Below are 9,616 nucleotides of genomic sequence, written 5' to 3'. Positions count from 1 at the left end.
GGTCACAAAGAGTCAGACATAGCTGAGCAACGGCTTCCCTGGCGGCTCAGATGGTAAAGAATCTGCCTGCAATGCAGGAGACGCGGGAGCAGTCTGGAGAATGCTTCTTAAGACTATTCCCTTCTCCCCAGGAGCAAGACTCTTAAGTTCTAGATAGAGTTCAGTCTTGGCCAGATTGTGGCCTGGGAGTCGCGGTTCTTATTGTACAGCCTTGGTTGTCCTCTGGGAAACAGGCAGACAGCCCAGCCTCATCTCTACTCTACCGCCATGAATTTGTGAATAGAAAGACAATCCCACGGAGTAGGAACAACAGAAAGGGGAGACGGAAAGCAGAGGCCTCAGATGTCTACACCACCCCTTCTCCAGTTCAGATGGCTACACTGCCTGTCTTCTGCTCCCCATCCCCTTTATCCTGCTCCTAGCCAGTCCTCTCCAAGAAGCAAAAGAAAAGTCATGCTGAGGTTTGACAGATAGCAGCCAAGTTCTGTAAAGCAATTATCCTTCTATGAAAAAGTAAATAAATTTAAATTTTAAAAAAAAGAAGAAGCAGAAGAAAGAAAACTCCAAGACAGAAAAACTTGTAAGAAGCAGAAAAGATCGAATTTGAACATTTCTGGACAACTGAGTAATCTCACCCATGCAAATTACATCGGATTATGCTCATTGTAGTGTAGCTCAGTACACTGTCACATTTCCTCTTCTATTTCCAACCTTAGCTTTTTGTACCCTAGAGGTGTCTGAACTAAGGGGATGCTGGCAGAACCCTCTGTGCTGGTGCAAAGCTGGCAGAGTTGAGTTTTCCACTCCCAGAACTGCAGATTTCTTCCTTCAGTTCTGCTTCCCTCCACTCTGGCCACAAGGCATCTCCCAAAGGGACCTGGGGAAAGCCTTTGCCCATGCCTACCTCCCCAAACACCCTTCGTCCTAGTACCTGGACAGAATATTTATGTACCATGTATAGAGACGATGGGGCAAGTTTGAAGGAGGGAAGGGCTTAAAATAGATTCATGCAAATAGAACTCCTTTATGCTAATGATATGTAAATACCATTGGTTTTCTTTTCTTGGCCCCGTGGAGCCAAGAAATGGCTTGTCTATGTGCAGTGGACCAAAAAGAGGCACAGCGAGAGAGCTAGAGAGCAGGAAAGTAAGAAAGAGTGGCCTGAGAACCCTGGCTGACATGCCACTCACACACACACACACACACACACACACTACACACACACACACCCTCCCCACCACCACCACCTCCCTGCCCAGCCTAGACTCTTCTGAGCCCTGGGCAAAGAACGCAGACAAGGCTGCCCAGGCCTCCAGGGGTGGGGGAGTATCACCTGGGCTCTGAGCTTCCAGGACAGGTGCTTCCCCTTCCTCCCCACAGGGAGTGCCTCTCACCACCTCCCTCCACCTGTGGCGAGACTGTCTCTCTCTGCTATTGTCTCCTACTTTTGCTCGTAAATGACAACACCCCCCCAGCGGCCCGCCCAGCACTTGAACCCCTTCTGGCCAGGCGGCTTGCCTGAGAATTAGCTCCTCTTTGGAGAGTCCACAATAGCCCTCCACATCCTTTGTGCCTCTGTTTGCTGCAAATATTGAAGCTCTCTCCTGAAACTCATTACAGGCCATCAGGACAAAGGCTTTCCACAGGTCTCCAGGACAGAGCCAGCACCAGGATGCTCCTCAATACCGTACCTGCTGCCTCACCTGCCACTTCTTCTCCAGTTACCCCTGAAGGGAAATGACCCACGTTCACACCAGCCATCTCTGCTCCGAGGCGGTGGGCAGGCAGAGGCCGTGATGCCCACTTTCAGGCTTGCCCATCCGAGGGGAAGAGCAGGGCTGGGCATTCTGGGGGTGAACAGGGGTCCCAGGCAGTTGGGAGATGGAAGGATCTAGGGCGAGGGAAACGGATGGAGCCGGGGACACAGGAGCAGGGGCACTAAACGCTCACTTGCTATCAGGCCTCCTTCACCGCGGCCTGGAACGTTCCTCCTTTCCTCTCCTCAGCCTCACTTTCAGGGGCTGGTTTTACTTATCCCTCTGGTCTCACCCTAGACTTTGCCTCATCACCTCCTCCAGGAAGCCTTCCCTGCTTCCCAAATTTAGGTGTCCTTCCTCAGTGCTCACGCCGAGTATTATAGCTGTTTGCTCACCCTCTGCTTCCCTCGTCCCTCTGACACCCAGGCCTCTGAGGTCCCCAAGGCAGCTCATCATTGCACCTCACATCACACAGCCCTTAGAGCGTGGCGAGTGAATACTTCTGAGCAAATGAATGACTGAATGAACTTAATCAGGTGTGGGCTATGCCTGGTCCTGAGTCCTCAGAATTCTGCTTTAGCACCACGAAGGGGCCTGGGGAGGAAAGGACCAAGAATCTCTTGCTGCCTTCTGTGGAGACACCTCTGTTTACTGAAGAGCACGGGACTGAGTCTACCTACCAGGAGACACTGGGGGAGTCTCTGATCTCAGAGCCTCCGTCCCCTTGTCTGGCAAATGGGAAAAATAACATTGGGAAGGTGAAGCTGGAGGAGACACCAAACACAGCAACGGAACTGAAGTGTGAGCATTACCTGGGGGAGGGAGGGGATGTGAGACTCTGGCTTGGGGCCGGGGAGGGGCCTGGTGGGGACACCTCCTGAGCGGAGGCACCCAGAGGTCACTCTGGACTAGGGGCCGGGCTGGAGACGAGGAGCCTGCCCGCAGGTCAGGGGGCAGCATGTGTGTCTCTGGCCTGGGACCGTCAGGAGGCAATCCCGGAGCCTGAAAGTCAGCCCGCTCTGCCCTTGCAGAGCCCTTTGCTCACCTGCTTCCTGTGAGTGAGGGACCTGGTCAGACGGCAGGGGCTGAGTACCGCCCCTTAGTGGGCAAGTTATTCATTGCTCTTTGCTGTGATTTCCTCCTCTCTGTGAAACAGAGAGGAAACGGTGCCACCGCACAGGCCTGCTGAGAAGCCTGGATGAGATGAATGTGCAAACACTGAGCCCTCCTCTCAGCACCTCACAAGCACCCCCATAAACACAGCCGCTGTTCCTGCCTGTCCCCGTCTCACCCTCCGCTTGTTTCAGGGGAGCCCAGAGGCCATCCTCCCATTTTGCTCAAGTGATCCCAGAGCAGTTCCGGAGCTTACAAAAAGTTACCAGTGACTCAGGGAAGGTTGGACGAAGACCTGGGCTGTCCCAGTTTCTACTCCCATTTCCTCATGGTTTGGAACTTGACTCACTCTTGCATTGCTTCGTGTGTATAAATCCAGCCACCCTTTAGGGAAAAACAGAGGTTTCTCCTGTATCTCTTACCCCCTTGGTAGTGCTGAGCTATATAGAAACCTAAGAAAATAGTGCGATGGCTCACATACTGAGAGACGGACAGCAGAGCAGAAACGGTTCCCTAATCCCCTCGGGCTCCTCAGAGAAGCTGACCAAGGGTATCTGGGAGCCCAGACGTCCAGAGGTGGACAGCAACGCCCAGGTGACTCTGGCAGCTGCAGGAAGGTTCCTGACAGGCCTGGCAAGCAGGGCCAGGGGCACTGGTTCTGACACAGGACTGCCAGGTGTGGAGGCAGCCCGGGCTGCTCACTTGCCGACAGGCTTTAGTCATATGGAAGGAGGCTTCTGTGGAAGTATGGCGACATGCTGGAGAGCTGGCGGCCGGTCAGCTCTCTGGCTGCGTCCCTACAGGAGCAGGGGGGCAGCTGTCAGGAGACGGGGCCTGCCACTCAGGAGTCCGCCCTCGATGCGGTTGCTTCATGAGAAGAAAGGCTTTCCAGACAGACGGGACTCTCCCCCCAGCCTTCAGCTCGGGAGGGCTGCCTCATTCATGCTTTTTCCCCTCTGTGGAGCAAGGGCCAGACCCGCAAGAAACACGAAAACATACCCGAGGGACGACTGCATGAGCTGCCCTCAAAAAACACCAGAATGGAGCCTTTCACAGCCTCTTCCTGGACCATGTCAGGCCCTCAGGAGTCCATCCTCTCATCTCAGTCCAGACCTTGAAGCTGCCACTGAATCTCCGATTGTTGGGTCAAGAGTCTAATAAATAAGCCTCTCCAAGCTCTTGGATGGTGATAAGGTGCCCCCTCAGCCTTTTCTGGAATAAGTAATCCTAAAAATATCTTTCATCACTTCCTTGGCTCTCCGCTTGGCCCATCTCCAAGCCCTTCCTCGGGTTTCCTGCCTGGACCCAAAGCCGCGCATTCCTCTGCCAGGGAGAGAGCTCTCGTGTGAAGAAGCCTGAGGCGGGGGGTGGGCACCCGGAGGTGAGCGCAATCTTCCGCTCCAAGGGCCCGCAGCCAGGGCACAGCCTCCCTGCCTGGTCTCTGAAACTCTGCTCATTCAACCAGTCTTATCTTAGCACTACCAACCCAGGCTCCTTCCTGGAATCCCGGGAGACGACCCCTTCCCGGCAGGGTACGCTGAGCTCAGGCCCTGGGTCTTTCCCTTTACCATCCCTCAGAACTCCTCGAGGGAGCCTATTCAGAACGCAGATTCCCGAGCCCCGTCCTCAACAGCTTTGATTCCAAGGATCTGGGGTGAGACCCAACCAGCTCCTTTTTAGCAAGCCCCCCAGATGCTGATGGCCCAGGAATACCGCTTATGGACCCTCTCCCCAGGAGACCAAAGGGCTGACTGAGAGATGGGTGGCTCCTACAAGGAGTGCAGACCTGGTCTTGGTACCCATGCCAGGCATGAGGCAAATGGTGAGGTGGGGGCCGGATGGCAACCAGGACCTTGGAGCTGGTCCTGGCGGTGGAAAGTGAAGGCCTCTCCCAGGTTTCCCCCAACCGGGGCCCAGAGCATCAGGAAGCCAGCGGAGGCAGGAGCAGGAACGCCGCAGAGAAGAAGAATGCTGCGCAGCCTCCGCACTGACAGAGGCTTTCCTCCACCCAGGGTAACTAGCAGGCAGAGGCTGGGTGCCTAGCTGATGAAGGGTGCTGGGTGCTGAGTGGTGGGTATGGAGCAATGGCCTACCTCCCCCCCGAGTGAGTGGCCCCTTGGTGACCTGTGAACTTGTCCAGTCGTCCCTCCAGTCTCTGCCTCCCTGCCCTTTGCAGTCATTCTGGCCCCTGAAACTGACAGCCCAGCTCAAGGTTCCTGAGCTTCCTGACACCACCTGTCGGGTCCCACCCACAGAGAAGCAGCAAACACCCCCCCATCACCCCTTGACCCACCAAACTCAGGACCTCCACCGCAGTCCCGCAGCCCCAACCCACCCTTGATTCTGTACGGCTCTGTGCAATCCCACCGTACCGCAGGGGAGCTGCCTGCCTCCCGGGCATCCTGGGTGATTTAGAGTCGAGCTAGGGCAGCCTCCAGGCATTTCTGAGCCCCAATTTCTTCATCTGTAAAATGGGGCCCACCTCCAGAGTGCCCTTGAGGATGCTATGAGTGCTTGATCAGTCGAACGCGTGTACGGTTGACTCAGTATCCCTGTCTCAGCTGGCTTGTCCTCTGCACCACGCCCACGTGCTCCCTCTACACACCCAAACCCTGATCATCTCTCTAAGCCTGCAGACTCCAGCCTGCTCCCCGCATCAGGGTCACTTGTCAGTCTTCTCTCATCACCTAGACCCCACGCACCCCAAGAGCAAGCTCTACAATTTACCTGTTTGATCCTAGCCTTAAATAATCAGGTTCCAAAGCAGCCAATATCAATAACCTCAGATATGCAGATGACACCACCCTTATGGCAGAGAGCGAAGAGGAACTAAAGAGCCTCTTGATGAAAGTGAAAGAGGAGAGTGAAAGAGGAGAGTGAAAAAGTTGGCTTAAAGCTCAACATTCAGAAAACGAAGATCATGGCATCTGGTCCCATCACCTCATGGCAGATAGATGGGGAAACAGTGGAAAGAGTGACTGACTTTAATTTTTGGGGCTCCAGAATCACTGCAGATGGTGATTGCAGCCATGAAATTAAAAGACACTTACTCCTTGGAAGAAAAGTTATGACCAACCTAGAAAGCATATTAACAAGCAGAGACATTACTTTGCTGACAAAGGTCCGTCTAGTCAAGACTATGGTTTTTCCAGTGGTCATGTATGCATGTGAGAGTTGGACTATAAAGAAAGCTGAGCGCCAAAGAATTGATGCTTTTGAACTGTGGTGTTGGAGAAGACTCTTGAGAGTCCCTTGGACTGCACGGAGATCCAACCAGTCCATCCTAAAGGAGATCAGTCCTGGGTGTTCATTGGAGGGTCTGATGTTGAAGCTGAAACTCTAATACTTTGGCCACCTGATGCGAAGAGCTTCCCACCTCCACTTCACAGCACGTCTTTTCATTTGAAAAGACCCTGATGCTGGGAGGGATTGGGGGCAGGAAGAGAAGGGGACGACAGAGGATGAGATGGCTGGATGGCATCACCGACTCAATGGATATGGGTTTGGGTGGACTCTGGGAGTTGGTGTTGGACAGGGAGGCCTGGTGTGCTGCAGTTCATGGGGTTGCAAAGAGTCAGACACGACTGAGTGACTGAATTGAACTGAAAGAAGCCAAAAATGTCATAAAAGACACATCACACACGCCATTCCCAAATCCATCCCTCTCTAGGAACTTGGAAACTAGCCGAGGATTTTCTAGTATCATGGTGGCCCAGCACAGAAATTCAAGCTTGGGGGCATCCCAGTGATGGCCTGCCAACCAGTGTTCGTCAGATCGAACTAGGGTCTCCTGCATTGCAGGCAGATTTTTTTCCCAGGTGAGCTACCAGGGAAGCCCTTCGAAATTCCTTTTCAGGGGCTTTGGTGAAAGAAAGAGCACTTCCCTGGTTGTGCTGGCCACCGGCAGAGACCTTTGTGCTCACATCCAAATGGTGGTATGAGGACTCAGGGCATTTGACTTTTCAGAGCACATAGAATTCTAGAGCTGGAAGCGGTCTTAGGAACCGTGTGGTCCCATGTCCCTTCACACCTCCGCTTCACAGAAAGTCCCAAGGTCAACTCAGGAGAAAAGGACAGAGCCAAAATTCTCGATTTCCTAGCACGCTGATCTTACTCTGAACTCCACTGGGAGGGATGTAGGCTAAAGAGCTACAAAATGTGCAAAGCACTCTCACACTTGTATTTCATTTAGTCTCCTCCTCTCGCATTTGTATTTCATTTAGTCTCCTCTAACCTTTGAGGTAGAGCTTCCCAGTGGTGCTGGTGGTAAAGAGCCTGCCTGCCAATGCAGGAGACGTGAGAGATGCAGATTCCATCCCTGGGTGGGGAAGACCCCCTGGAGGAGGGCACGGTAACCCAGCCCAGCATTCTTGCCTGGAGAATCCCATGGACAGGGGAGCCTGGTGGGCTACAGTACATGGGGTTCCAAAGAGTCAGACACGTCTGAAGTGACTTAGTACACACGCATGCAACCTGTGAGGTAGGTATAATCAGTAGCATTCTAATTTTAATATTGTGGAGGGAGGCTCAGAGGGGTTGGGGTACCTGCCTGAGGTCACACAGCTGACATGTCTGGAGCTCTGGCCTTGGAGCCCGTCATACCAAGCTCTGTTAGAGACCCGAGCTCTCTGTGTCTCACTGGGCTTAAGGGAAAAGGGCCCTTGGCCTCCTAAGTGGGAGTGGGAGAGTGGCCACTGTAGGCGGTGGGAGGAAACCTCACTCCTTGAATTTTTAACCTTCACAGTATCTCAAGAAGACTGTTCCCCAAGTTATACAACCACTGTAAACCAGTGGTAGCTCTTTGAACCAGGCAACATGGAGATCTGCTGTTCTTGGCTGGTTTCTGTAGCCTTCCACCTGTGCATGAAAGTCCCACGGTGGGGACAGCTTCTGTGACCCAGCACCACTGACTCACTCACTCACTTACTCAACAAACAGCTACTGAGCAGCAACCACAGGCCAGGCAGGGTGCTAGGCACTGAGGCTGCTCGAGCAGCAAGGAGGGTCAGCAGGGCCAGAAGGGACGGGGCTGCTAGTGGGACTAGGGTCCTCCCCGGCCTTCACCTCTTGGCCACTAACCTGTATGGCCTATATTCTAGTTGGGAGGTGGGGGCGGGCGGGGAATCAACTAGGACTTCAATATTCACCATGGTAGGTGCTCTGATAAGGCTCACAGGGGCTCAAGTAGCCCAGGGAGGGGCACCTGGTCCAGGCTAGGGGATGACAGGTGCAGAAAGTGGGCTGAGTTCAGAAGTACGTACAGAGGTAAGCCTGGCAAGAGAGAAGAAACGGCGCTCCAGGAAGCAGGTTAGACAGCATGAGCAAAGGTGTGTAAGCTGTTTGTCCATGCTTAGAGAAAGATCTAGAAGGGTATACCCTCAGCTGCTAGGCTGGCTATCTCAGAAAATTAGATTATGGAAGCTTTTGCTTTCTTATTTGCACGTTATTTCGCTTGAAATTTTTACAATGAGCTGGAATTATTTTCATTAGCAGAAAAAGAATAACACACAAAGCAAGAATGTTTTGTGTATGACAGAAGTGAAAAAGCATAATGTTTGACGAGCGTAAAACTGAAGGAGAAAATGCAGGGAGCTGTCCCCAGGCCCTGGAGCAGTAGAGGGTTGACTCTATCTAGCCCGCAGGCAGCAGCTGGAGAGCTCAGTCGTTGGGTGTGTCCTTTCCTGGGGAGGCTCAGGGCAGCTGGAGCCGATGCCTTCCAGCTAGAGCTCCTTGGGGCTCTGGTGCCCCCCAGTTAAAGCTCCCACTTTCCTTTAGGCTGGGAACCATGCTGAGGTCAGGCAGAAAGGTGATTCCACTGGCAGCATCAGGGGGTTCTAGGCTCCTATTGGGGTATTTCTCTTGGCCCCCGTCTCTGTTCCACTACCTTGCTCCCAGGCCTGCAACTGGGCTAGACCAGTGAAGGGCAAAATGCCTGAAGCTCTTTAAACAAGGTCGTTTACAAAAAAAATATTTTGATCTTATTGACCTTTCGAAGGGATTTTCTATAGACGTCATTTTTTTTTTTAACAACCTCAGTATTAGTAGGCTCTTTCCCTATTTGTCCTTAGCCAGAGAAGGAGGAAATAACTTGCAAGCTGTAACTCAGCTGTATCATTCAAACACACACACACACTTACAGTTTGTTCATCCATTCAGCAGAATCTATACGAAGAGACTGCAACGAGTCTAATTCAATCCAATCTCCTTCACTTACATTTGGAATTTTATTTTAGAGTTAGACACTGCTCATCCTCTTCCTAAAGCTTCTATCTCTGCCCCACCCCCACCCCCCGCCCCACTATAAATGCTAGGGTCAGGTTAGAGCCCAAAAAGTTATTGCAGGTTTGTTGGTGGTGCGTATTTTTCTCAGCAGAGATTTCAGATCAATTTGGTATTATTGGTTCCACTGTTTAAAAAGCTCAGAAAGTGGAGAGTGCCTGTGAACAAATCAGGGGTATGGGTTTGGTGTGCCTTATCCACGGCCTCCTCCCACTGAGGACTGTGAAGAGTCTCCCAAGAAAAGAACAGGAGAAGTCAGCTTTCAGAGGAGGAGCTTGGTTCAGAGCCAATCCCCAGTCTGATCACTTCTCTTTTGGTTAGAACTAGGTGGAACCGCTCTCTCTCCCGTGAGGGAGGTATGCCTTCAGAGCCTCAGCAGATAAGGAACCCTCCAGAAGACAGGGACATGTCTCATTCAGCGATACCGCTGGTGATAGAGATGACAGGTGTCAGTATCAGGGTGGAAA

This window comes from Capricornis sumatraensis, chromosome 14 (genome assembly GCF_032405125.1).
Source record: "Capricornis sumatraensis isolate serow.1 chromosome 14, serow.2, whole genome shotgun sequence".
NCBI classification, from domain to species: domain Eukaryota; kingdom Metazoa; phylum Chordata; class Mammalia; order Artiodactyla; family Bovidae; genus Capricornis; species Capricornis sumatraensis.
The sequence above is the reverse complement of the archived record's forward strand: the minus strand, read 5'-3'. Positions refer to the sequence as shown.